Source organism: Podarcis vaucheri, assembly GCF_965113315.1.
Source record: "Podarcis vaucheri genome assembly, chromosome: 2".
NCBI classification, from domain to species: Eukaryota; Metazoa; Chordata; class Lepidosauria; order Squamata; family Lacertidae; genus Podarcis; species Podarcis vaucheri.
Genome location: NC_138760.1, coordinates 20,800,204 through 20,810,757, shown reverse-complemented (window position 1 = coordinate 20,810,757; position 10,554 = coordinate 20,800,204). Strand labels below are relative to the sequence as shown.

General features: G+C 44.3%; 1 protein-coding gene across 7 annotated transcripts in view; it reads right to left on the bottom strand.

Annotated features, from left to right (window-relative positions):
• Positions 1–1,423: 1,423 nt before the first annotated feature.
• LOC309526623 (uncharacterized protein) overlaps positions 1,424–10,554 on the bottom strand; it is a 146,225-nt gene continuing 137,094 nt past the window's right edge. For all 7 annotated transcript variants that reach the window (XR_014216765.1, XR_014216766.1, XR_014216767.1 and 4 more), the window contains one exon: positions 1,424–1,610. The gene's annotated coding sequence lies outside the window, so the exon portion shown is untranslated. The remainder of the gene's footprint in view (positions 1,611–10,554) is intronic.

The following is a 10,554-nucleotide window of genomic DNA, read 5'->3' as shown; positions in this document are numbered from 1 at the left end:
ATGGTTTTTAAAATGATTCCCCCCCCCCCATGTTTTTAGCGATTCTCGTTTTTATCTGTAAGCTGTCTTCAGTCCCATCAGGTAGGGTATAAATAGATTAATATCAATAATAACAGATATGGATTGTGGCTAGCATCTCGTGCACATCACTTCCCAAACCAGGGGTCAGAGTGCATGGGATACAGAGCAATTGGGAGTGTGTACAAAGCTAATAAGTGGACTTCTGAGTGCAAGGACTGCTCTATTTGCATCTGCAGGGGGGCAGATGCGACAAGATTTGAATTCTTCCCACCTTTGATATAGGTCCATATCTGCTTGAGCCAAACATTGTGTGACCCCTCCCCTTCATAAGGCGGGGAAGAACAATTGTGAATTTCGCCAACTGTGTACGGCAGTGTTTGCATCACAAAGGTTTGTATCCTGTGCAAAGGATGTGCGCCCTTTCCTCCACTGCATGTATTGGATTGTCGGAAGACAATCTTACTCGGCTAGGAGTGATCACCAAAGAAGAAGAAGAAGTATCAGATTGTTAACTTGGGTGGGTGGGTGTGAACTGGCCCCTGGGACAGGGCTGGAACCGGAAGGCATTAAAGGTCACCTACCTTTTCAACTCCTGGCAAGTAGAAGCGGAAGAAATGGAAGCAGTGAGAAATTTTACTTTCTTGGGCTCCATGATCACTGCAGATGGTTACAGCAGTCACGAAATTAAAAGACGCCTGCTTCTTGGGAGAAAAGCGATGACAAACCTAGACAGCATCTTAAAAAGCAGAGACATCACCTTGCCGACAAAGGTCCATATAGTTAAAGCTATGGTTTTCCCGGTAGTGATGTATGGAAGTGAGAGCTGGACCATAAAGAAGGCTGATCACTGAAGAATTGATGCTTTTGAATTATGGAGGAGACTCTTGAGAGTCCCATGGACTGCAAGAAGATCAAACCTCTCCATTCTGAAGGAAATCAGTCCTGAGTGCTCACTGGAAGGACAGATCGTGAAGCTGAGGCTCCAATACTTTGGCCACCTCATGAGAAGAGAAGACTCCCTGGAAAAGACCCTGATGTTGGGAAAGATGGAGGGCCCAAGGAGAAGGGGACGACAGAGGACGAGATGGTTGGACAGTGTTCTCGAAGCTACCAGCATGAGTTTGACCAAACTGCGGGAGGAAGTGGAAGACAGGAGTGCCTGGCGTGCTCTGGTCCATGGGGTCACAAAGAGTCGGACACAACTAAACAACAACAACACCTTTTCAACACCTTGCCAGAAGACTGCTGGCAATCTAAATGCTCTTTTTAGAATGGCTTCGTAGCTCTGAGAACTTTCAAACCTAACACAGACTCCAGATTGCTGTGTGCGTGATAAAATGCATAATGCCGTCCTCTCTGCTTCCTAGAATTTACAATGCTATTTATTCTTCGTTGGATTCTTATTTATTTTACGTAAACTTCTCTCCCCCCCCCCCCAAAAAAAATGCACTGAAAAATCAGTTCCTCCCTTCCCATCGCTGAAGATTCTCAGTGTCTTGCAGATTGGGGCTCTCTCCAGCGGCTCGTCTTTCATCAATCATTCCTTTTCTCATACGTGCTGTCCAATCGTTGTTCCATAATGCTGTTTACTAAAAAATGAAAAACAGAAAAACCTAAATAAAATGTGCTGAGGTCAACACTGCAGTAATAACAAGAACTATAAAGCATGGAGGCAAACACATACCTCAGCACAAACCATCCTATTATTCTGAGATAAAAACTCAAGAGAGGGGTAGAGGAAATAACCCTGGGCGGGGGAGATGGCAGAGAACCTAAGAACTCTCCTAACATTTTTAACCTCTTTATGTCTCCTTTGTAAAATGTTAGTGGCCCAGTTATATTGATAGACTGTGAATGGGGCAGTGCATCACCCAGAAAGGGGCCGTAAAGAGCAACTTGTTTGTTCAAATTATGGAAACAGTATTTCTTTTTAAAAACGTGTCAGTGTACAGCAGGGACGAAATATAGCTTGTGGAGGCTAAATCTTCTTTTCAGCAACGTACGTGAAATCAAAAGTGGAGCTCAGCCTTTCAGGTGTTTTCAAAAGAAAGCCCAGTTGCATCACATGGTCCTTGCTTGTAGCCTTACAGCGCAGAGAGCAGGGGGGACCTGTGGCGCTCCAGACATTGTGGGACCGGGCGTGGTGAAGCCATGAGCGGGGACAGGCACACACACAAACAAGACACAATTGAGATACAGAACAAGTGTTGGAAAATTCCATTCCACCTTTAGTTGCAGACATGGAACTGTTGCATGTCACATGTCTGTTTACATACCAGCACAGTCTGCTGGGAACTTCCGTGTGTGTGTGTAGCTTTTGCTTTAGACTCTGTCTCTCTGAGGAGAAGAAAGGGATACGACGTGTTTTCTTTGTCCTGATTTATGCTTAATAAATCTTTAGCTGTTAGTATGTTTCCACAAGCCTCACGCCTGTTCTGTTTGCACAGTATGCTCTGCTAATATAGCATGCTTGGGCTTTTGAAGTCTGAGTCGCTGATTTACGTCGCACCAGAGATCGGGGAATCGTCATGGCTGGAAGGGCATGATCCAGCTGGGGGCTAGTCAGCTGGCATCTCGACCCCCGAAGGATGCCAACAAACAGTACTTGGGACACAACTTTTATTGATTACAAATGTAAGCAAGTTTTCACAGAACTGTATAGTTGGGAGGGACACCAAGGTTTCATGCAGGAATCTCAGCTACAGCATCCATGACAGATGGCCCCACCAACCTCTGCTTGGAAACCTCCAAGGGAGGAGAGTCCACTACCGAGCGGTAGGCTGTTCCACTGTTGAACAGCTCCCACCATTCCCTCTCTTGCAGAATGGCCCTGCACCCAATGTGGATGCAGGTGGCGCTGTGGTCTAAACCACTGAACCTCTTGGGCTTGCCGATTGGAAGGTGAGCGGTTTAAATCCCCGCGACGGGGTGAGCTCCTGTTGCTCTTTCCCGGCTCCTGCCAACCTAGCAGTTCGAAAGCACACCAGCATGAGTAGATAAATAGGTACCATTGTGGCAGGAAGGTAAACGGCGTTTCCGTGCGCTCTGGTTTCCGTCACAATGTCCTGTTGCACCAGAAGCGATTTAGTCATGCTGGCCACATGACCCAGAAAGCAGTCTGTGGACAAACGCCGGCTCCCTCGGACTGAAAGCAAGATGAGCGCCACACCCCATAACCGCCTTTGACTGGATTTAACTGTCCAGGGGTCCTTTACCCTTTTTTTACTTTTACCCGATGCACACTGTTCCATTTGCTTCCTCTTGCTTGCAAACCCAGTGAACTCCAATTCAGTGATACCATGCACATGCACACCGCCTCAGATGTACAGTGGTACCTTGGGTTAAGAACTTAATTTGTTCCGGAGGTCCATCCTTAACCTGAAACTGTTCTTAACCTGAAGCACCACTTTAGCTAATGGGGCCTCCCGCTGCCGCCGGAGCATGATTTCTGTTCTCATCCTGAAGAAAAGTTCTTAACCTGAGGTACTATTTCTGTGTTAGCGGAGTCTGTAACCTGAAGCATCTGTAACCTGAAACGTATGTAACCTGAGGTACCACTGTACACACCTTTGTCTGTGACTTACGTTTTCAAATCAGATGGGAGCTAGTTTGAAGGTAAACGCATCGAACATCAGTATACCTCAATAAACTATGGGAGCTATATCTAGGGGTTGTGGGTAACATCAACATTTGTACTCCACTTCAAACACCAGTGGTGGGAGAGCACTGGAGCAGGAGGAAATGGCACCAGGTTTACATGCACCAGGTTTACATGCGGCCTGCCTCTGAATACCAGGTGAAGTCTATTGCCTTCAAGCTTGGCTTGGAGGTTTTCTGTAGGCATCTGTGGAAAGCAGGGTGCTAGGCTAGATGAACCTTTAGTCTAAGCCAGCTTGGTTCTTTTTAAGTTCAGTTCAGCCAATCGGATGAATTGGTTACCACTCAGTGAATATGGCTCCAGAGGGGAACTGTGTTCCCTCAATAAGAAGTACACACACACACACTCTCTCCTAATACAAAAAAGATAAGAAAGGCTTATCGGTGATAGCTGGGTTGTGTTAGCTGTGCCACAGCACTGAGCCATCATTCAATAAGTGCAAGTATCACATGGCAAAACACGGACTTCGGAATCGATCTTTTCAAACGTATCTGTCAAACGGTGGAATGGAAAGGAATCTGCGGGTTTGCTAAACAAAACTTGAAGCACACAGGGGTTTTGATGTTTTGCTTCCATGTACTTTATTTTAAACCCTTCCTGCCCTGTGAGATTCCACATGTACGCTGGGCCCTCTGACAAAGCCACTTCCGAGCTAGGGAGGAGGTGGGGTTGCGGGCTTCACGCCCCTCCCCACACACGCGGGGGCTGAAAGCAATACCAGGGGAATCCTCGGCTGGCCCGGGAGGCGTGGCCGGCTCTATTTTTGGCTGGCGCCTCAGCTGATCAGGTTTTCCCTCCCCTCCCACCCTTTAGGCTAGGCTCTCTGATGTTGCTATGGACTTCGGTTGGTCGCCGTCAAGGGGCCTGGTAGGAATTTTTCCAATTGGCAGATTGGCACCAGCCATTTGGTTTTTGCCTACCTCGTAGCAAACCGTCACAACTCCCAGTATGGGCAGTTAGGCATTGGTGGGGGTATTATTATGCAGAAGAAGCGGAGAGAGGAAGCGCCATCACCTTCCCCCAAAACAAAGGGTAGTCTGGTAAAGGATTCCGGGGGCGTGGCCTTGTCCTAAGCCTATGGAGGTGTGGGCCCATGGCCACGCCCCCAAGCGGTGACCCCAGGGGAGCTCCTAGTTGATGTGCATCAGTGGGACTCCCCCTACTGGTGGTTAACCCTTACCGGTCTTCAAGCAAGCGGACTGAAGCCGCCGGTTAGTTGATAGGACCAATGCCTAAGCCAATACCACTCAATTCCTGTAATCAATAAAATTGTGGCCTAATTTGACCCATTAACTCGAATTCTTGTGTCTCGTGTCTTTATTTCTGAGGGGGAGGCGGGAACTCGCCACGCAAACATGCACCTGGAACCTTGGTGGTAGAAAAAACATCTTGGAGGAGAGGGAGAGCAGCAGTTTAGAGAGTCTTTAAAGTCTTGACAAGACTTTACAATTGTGCCTTGCAGGTCTGCTTGAAAACATGCTGCTTGAGAACATGCTTGTAAACCGTACAAAAATAATAATTGGTATGAGGGCCAAAGTCTAAGCAGAAAAGTAAAGGCAATTCTGAATGGTGGTCTTAAATTCACATTTCTATACAGCTTGATTATTCATCCTAATCCCAGTCCAAGAGAGAGAGAGATCAGAAAATGGGCACATTCATGACTGATTAGACCCTCCAGAAAGAGACGTCCTTAATCTGAACTTTTGTCTCTGAAAATGAAGTAGCTACGACTATATGACCAGACAGTGGGAAGGGGAGAGATGGGAGCATCAATTTGATGTAGCACTATGTGGTTACTATGATAATGTGCACATGTAACCCTGATGATAGAAATATGCATCATGTCTTGTTAGTACAAGGGAGAAACAGCTGCACCATGTATAGCTTTTAACCTGGAGGTTGTGTTCCGAGGGACCGTGCGAGTCAGTGAAATCACATCTATTTGAAACCACTGGGGAAACCCTGCCCCTGCCCCATTCCACCCCTCTCCGTGTAATTTCCAGACTCAGCGCAATGCACGTGTGCGCATTCACACGAGCATAAATGCCTGTACTTAGAAATCTTGCTAGCTTCTTTATGCGTATCCTGTGCTTCTTGGCATCTTACGGGCAACGCCCATCTTTTTGGCACAAGAATTAAACCTGCTGCTCTGTGGAAACCAGTGCTAGGTAGCAATTAACTTGTTTTTGTTTTGTTTTTTAAAAAAAGAAACCTCTTCTTTAATCAGCATTCTCCCCATTTATCAGTTTTGCAGAATGGCAGATTGCAAATATCCATGCCCTGTGCCTGTCCAAAATGCTTTTCATTTTACAGCACAGCCTCTGTTATGGCAGCCTTAGGACATGCTACTGTAATTCTGAAAATTACAACACGCAGGAAAAAAAATGACACACTGGGGCGCCGTAAAGCAGCCTAATGAAGCTTGGCACTCTAAGCCAGGCATCCGCCCTATAATAAGGACAAGCTACCAACATATTTATTATGGCCTTTTACTAGTCAACCAGCATTAGTTATAGCCTTGGTAGTCACATTAGATGACAGCCACAGCACATTTTACTATAGCTGTCTATCCCGCTCGAACTGTCAATCATGCTGCAATGATTCCTTCATATCATAATACTTTTACACTGCAGCCAAGCTGAAATAACACAAATGCTGCCTCACTAATAACTCTGTGGTTTCCCCAGCGTTCTGTTTCGATACGTTCAGAATAAATTTTAATCTTCACCGTCGAGCAGAGTGGGTGAGATCAAGAAGTGCATTTAAAAAAAAAATCAGAGCAAAAACTCCACCAAACTCCAAGACCATCGCATTCTCATAACCTCCTTCCTCAAACTCGTAACTCTCTGCAGGCCTCAACAGTTGGTGCAAGGACTTTTGGGATTTCAATTGCACAGAGAGAGCACCTGGCCTTTGCCTTTTCTGACCTTTCTGGAGTCTTCTGGGCTTGTTTTGGGGATTTTTAAAATCACTTCTGGGTTTGTTGCGGTGTGCATTTGCGTGCATATTGAATGTGCTTAAATTGGGGGGCTGCCTGTATCAGTATCACAGGAAAAAGAGCTGGAGGATTATCAGGAAATGCTAATCCTTCTCCCTATGAAAAACATGATGTCAGAATGCAACCTTTCATGTGCCTTTTCCTTATTATGTCCCTCCTGCTGCTGCTGCATGTTCCTATTGGAACCGGCCCTTCAATTAGCACCATTTAAGACCCAGATTCCCCAATTGCACCTATGGCAAATGTATTTTTAAGGCTGTAGTGTTGCCATGTGGAAATACTTTGAGCACGATGCTTGTTTGAGCAGATGGCGTGTGTTCGTTGACACACCAAGTAAAGATTTGCAGCACAATCCTATGCAAGAATGTATTCAATAAGCCGACTCCCAAGATTCCAAATTCGGTCTATCGTGAAATCACAATGAGCCTCTTTGATTTAGGAATGGAGCTGTTGGTTTGGTTTGGTTTTTTTAAGTGGTTCCAATACCCACATACAGTGGTACCTCGGATTACATACGCTTCAGGTTACATACGCTTCAGGATACAGACTCCGCTAACCCAGAAATAGTGCTTCAGGTTAAGAACTTTGCTTCAGGATGAGAATAGAAATCGTGCTCCGGTGGCGCAGCAGCAGCAGGAGGCCCCATTAGCTAAAGTGGTACCTCAGGTTAAGAACAGTTTCAGGTTAAGTACAGACCTCCGGAACGAATTAAGTACTTAACCCGAGGTACCACTGTACTGATAAGTGCTGTGGGTGCCAGCACAAAATGGTGGCTGTAGACATAAAAAGAGGTGCCAATACGGGTGATTACCATGACCAAAAATCTGGAGAATCTGGAGAAATCTGACTATTTTTGTTTCTCATTTTTCCATTTAAAATCTGGGAGCTACTGATGGAAATAGGCTAAAATATTACACTATAGAAGTAACTTGGCAAAAGCTGTCACTTTCATTCCCCAGTGTCCATTTCTCTGCTGGCACATTTCCAAGGCAGAAATGAGACACTGAACTCCAGCAATTAAAAGGATATTAACTGGCTTTTTAGATTTCCACATACACAGCCAGCATCACCACAGACACTAACGTGAGATGCCACTTTATACAATTAGTCGTTCGGGGAACACATGCCAATAAAGACCTTGCAGAGCTTTGCCTGGTGGTGGTATTGAACTGGAAAGCTACTCAGACAAACCCCTCCAGGTACTTTGACATTAGCATCTTGATTTAGATGACATGGGACTTGTATTGGCACCAGCCAAGTCCACACTGATGAACCACACCAATTAAAATGGAACTCTGGGTAAGTAGATGCTTTATTTATAAATCACCCAATTGCAACTGCTTGTCCTGCAGAGAGTGGTAGGTATGCAAAAACCAACCAATCTACTTGTGAGATCTACATGATTGCGTATCTCTTATATGAAATTACTTCTGTACTTTAAAAGGTAAAGGTACCCCTGGCCATTAGGTCCAGTCGCGGGCGACTCTGGGGTTGTGTACTCATCTCGCTCTATAGGTCGAGGGAGCCAGTGTTTGTCCAGACAGCTTCTGGGTCATGTGGCCAGCATGACTAAGCCGCTTCTGGCGAACCAGAGCAGCACACAGAAACACCATTTACCTTCCCACCAGAGTGGTACCTATTTATCTGCTTGCACTTTTACGTGCTTTCAAACTGCTAGGTGGGCAGGAGCTGGGACCAAACAACGGGAGCTCACCCCGTCACAGGGATTCGAACCACCAAACCTTCTGATCAGCAAGCCCTAGGCTTTGTGGTTTAGACCACAGCACCACCAATGTCCCTTCTGTACTTTAGATGAAGTTTATGATGTTTTGGGCTGTGTTCTTAAGATGAATTGTATACCGCCCTAGGTACTTTCATTGAAGGGTGTTTTAAAAGCATGACAAATAAATAATAGGCACCTGTATATTTTTTAGATTATTCAAGTCCTTATTTGTAATTTTTGTATGTGTGTTTAAATGAATAATCTATAGAGCTAATGCACATATAGTGTTATAAGAGATCTAGGTCCAGGTTTTTGTAGGCTTCTGAAGAAGACAACTGAAGCGACCTACAAGGTATGCTTTATACATTTCTCTGGTTTTGTCTAGATAACACTGGTCAACAGGTCATAATGCTCACCTTCTTGGCACGAGATGCTTCATTTGGCTGATTTTTGCAGATTAAGCTGCTATTACCTATTACAGTGGCACCTCGGGTTAAGAACTTAATTCGTTCTGGAGGTCCATTCTTAACCTGAAACTGTTCTTAACCTGAAGCACCACTTTAGCTAATGGGGCCTCCCGCGCCGCCATGCAATTTCTGTTCTCATCCTGAAGCAAAGTTCTTAAACTGAGGTAATGTTTCTGGGTTAGCGGAGTCTGCAACCTGAAGCGTCTGTAACCTGAAGCATCTGTAACCCGAGGTACCACTGTACAAGTACAGGACCAGATCAAACCAAAAAAAGTTCTGTTTCTGGTCAGTTGCAGCAATCCTGATTTTGATCTTTTGTGAAGACCTTTAGATCTCCACATGTTCCACAAAAAGGCCATTCTAGATTTCTGCATTTCATTGCTAACGTAAAATCCATAAAGCTTCCCTGCTAAATTTGGTTAATGAACAACTTGCAATCCCCATTTCTTGTATCCCATCAAGGGGTTGTTGCCATCACCCCACCATCACTAATCTGCCTTCATTCTACATTCTTCAAATGCTGAAAACAATCTGATTCACATTGGACAGTACTGATATTAAACATATACTTCTCTCTCAAAATGTACTTTATTTGAAATGTCTCCAGAGATAGATTATATCGAGCAATGAGGTAGTAATTTAAATGTGTCATGCAAATCGGCTTACAGGTCCATTACCACGCATCTTTATTTCTACAAAGAACACTTCTTCATAAGCCTCTAATAACAGCTCTTGCAGGAAATAGCTATATATATATTATTTTTTGACTTCAAATATTTAATATGGCACCATTTAAGAGTTCGTTTTCTTCGCTCTATACCGCAGATCAGTGTCACAGAGTGTAATGATAGGGTTATTTTCTCTTTCAAAAATAAGATTGTGTGGATCTGGGAAAGCTTTCTTTCTTTATTAAACAAGAGCCTTGAGGCCATAATACAAGTTTTCTCATAAATGAGGAAAGTATATTCTTCTTATCCATCCAACCTAAGGAAGAGATTGCTGTTCATAAAAGCAAAATATACTTTCAGGGATAATTTGAGAGCCAAGTGCATAGCTGACTTGTTCTTCTGACAGGAATACTTCTTAATTGTTGGCAGTTAGGAAAAATCAGGAAGAGATGACCAAGCCATCACTGTTGGGAACTAAGGAGATAAGAAAGAATCAAGCCTGGATAGCTCAGTTGGTTAGTGTGTGGTCCAAGGTTAAAGGTTCAATCCCCATATGGGGGTAAATTTTCAATCATGCTTTGTATTAGGATTTCCCCCTCAATTTCTTTCTTTCTTTTTATTGTTTTTTACACATATTTTCCAGCATATCATCCTTTTAAATATCATTTCGAAATCTTTGGCTATCACAGCCTAAGACTTCCTTCAACCTCAACTGATGGTTTTCTAAAATCCTTTCTAATTATGCATTTTGCTACTACAATTATTGCTACAAATTCATATCTTAATACCTATTCTTAATTCTTTTCACAATAATTTATATATTACTCCTTACAAAACTTCTTTTAACCCTACAAGCGATGTCAATTGGTTACAGCTGCTTTCCAAATACAGTGGTACCTCGGGTTAAGTACTTAATTCGTTCCGTAGGTCCGTACTTAACCTGAAACTGTTCTTAACCTGAAGCACCACTTTAGCCAATGGGGCCTCCTGCTGCCGCCGCGCCGCTGGAGCATGATTTC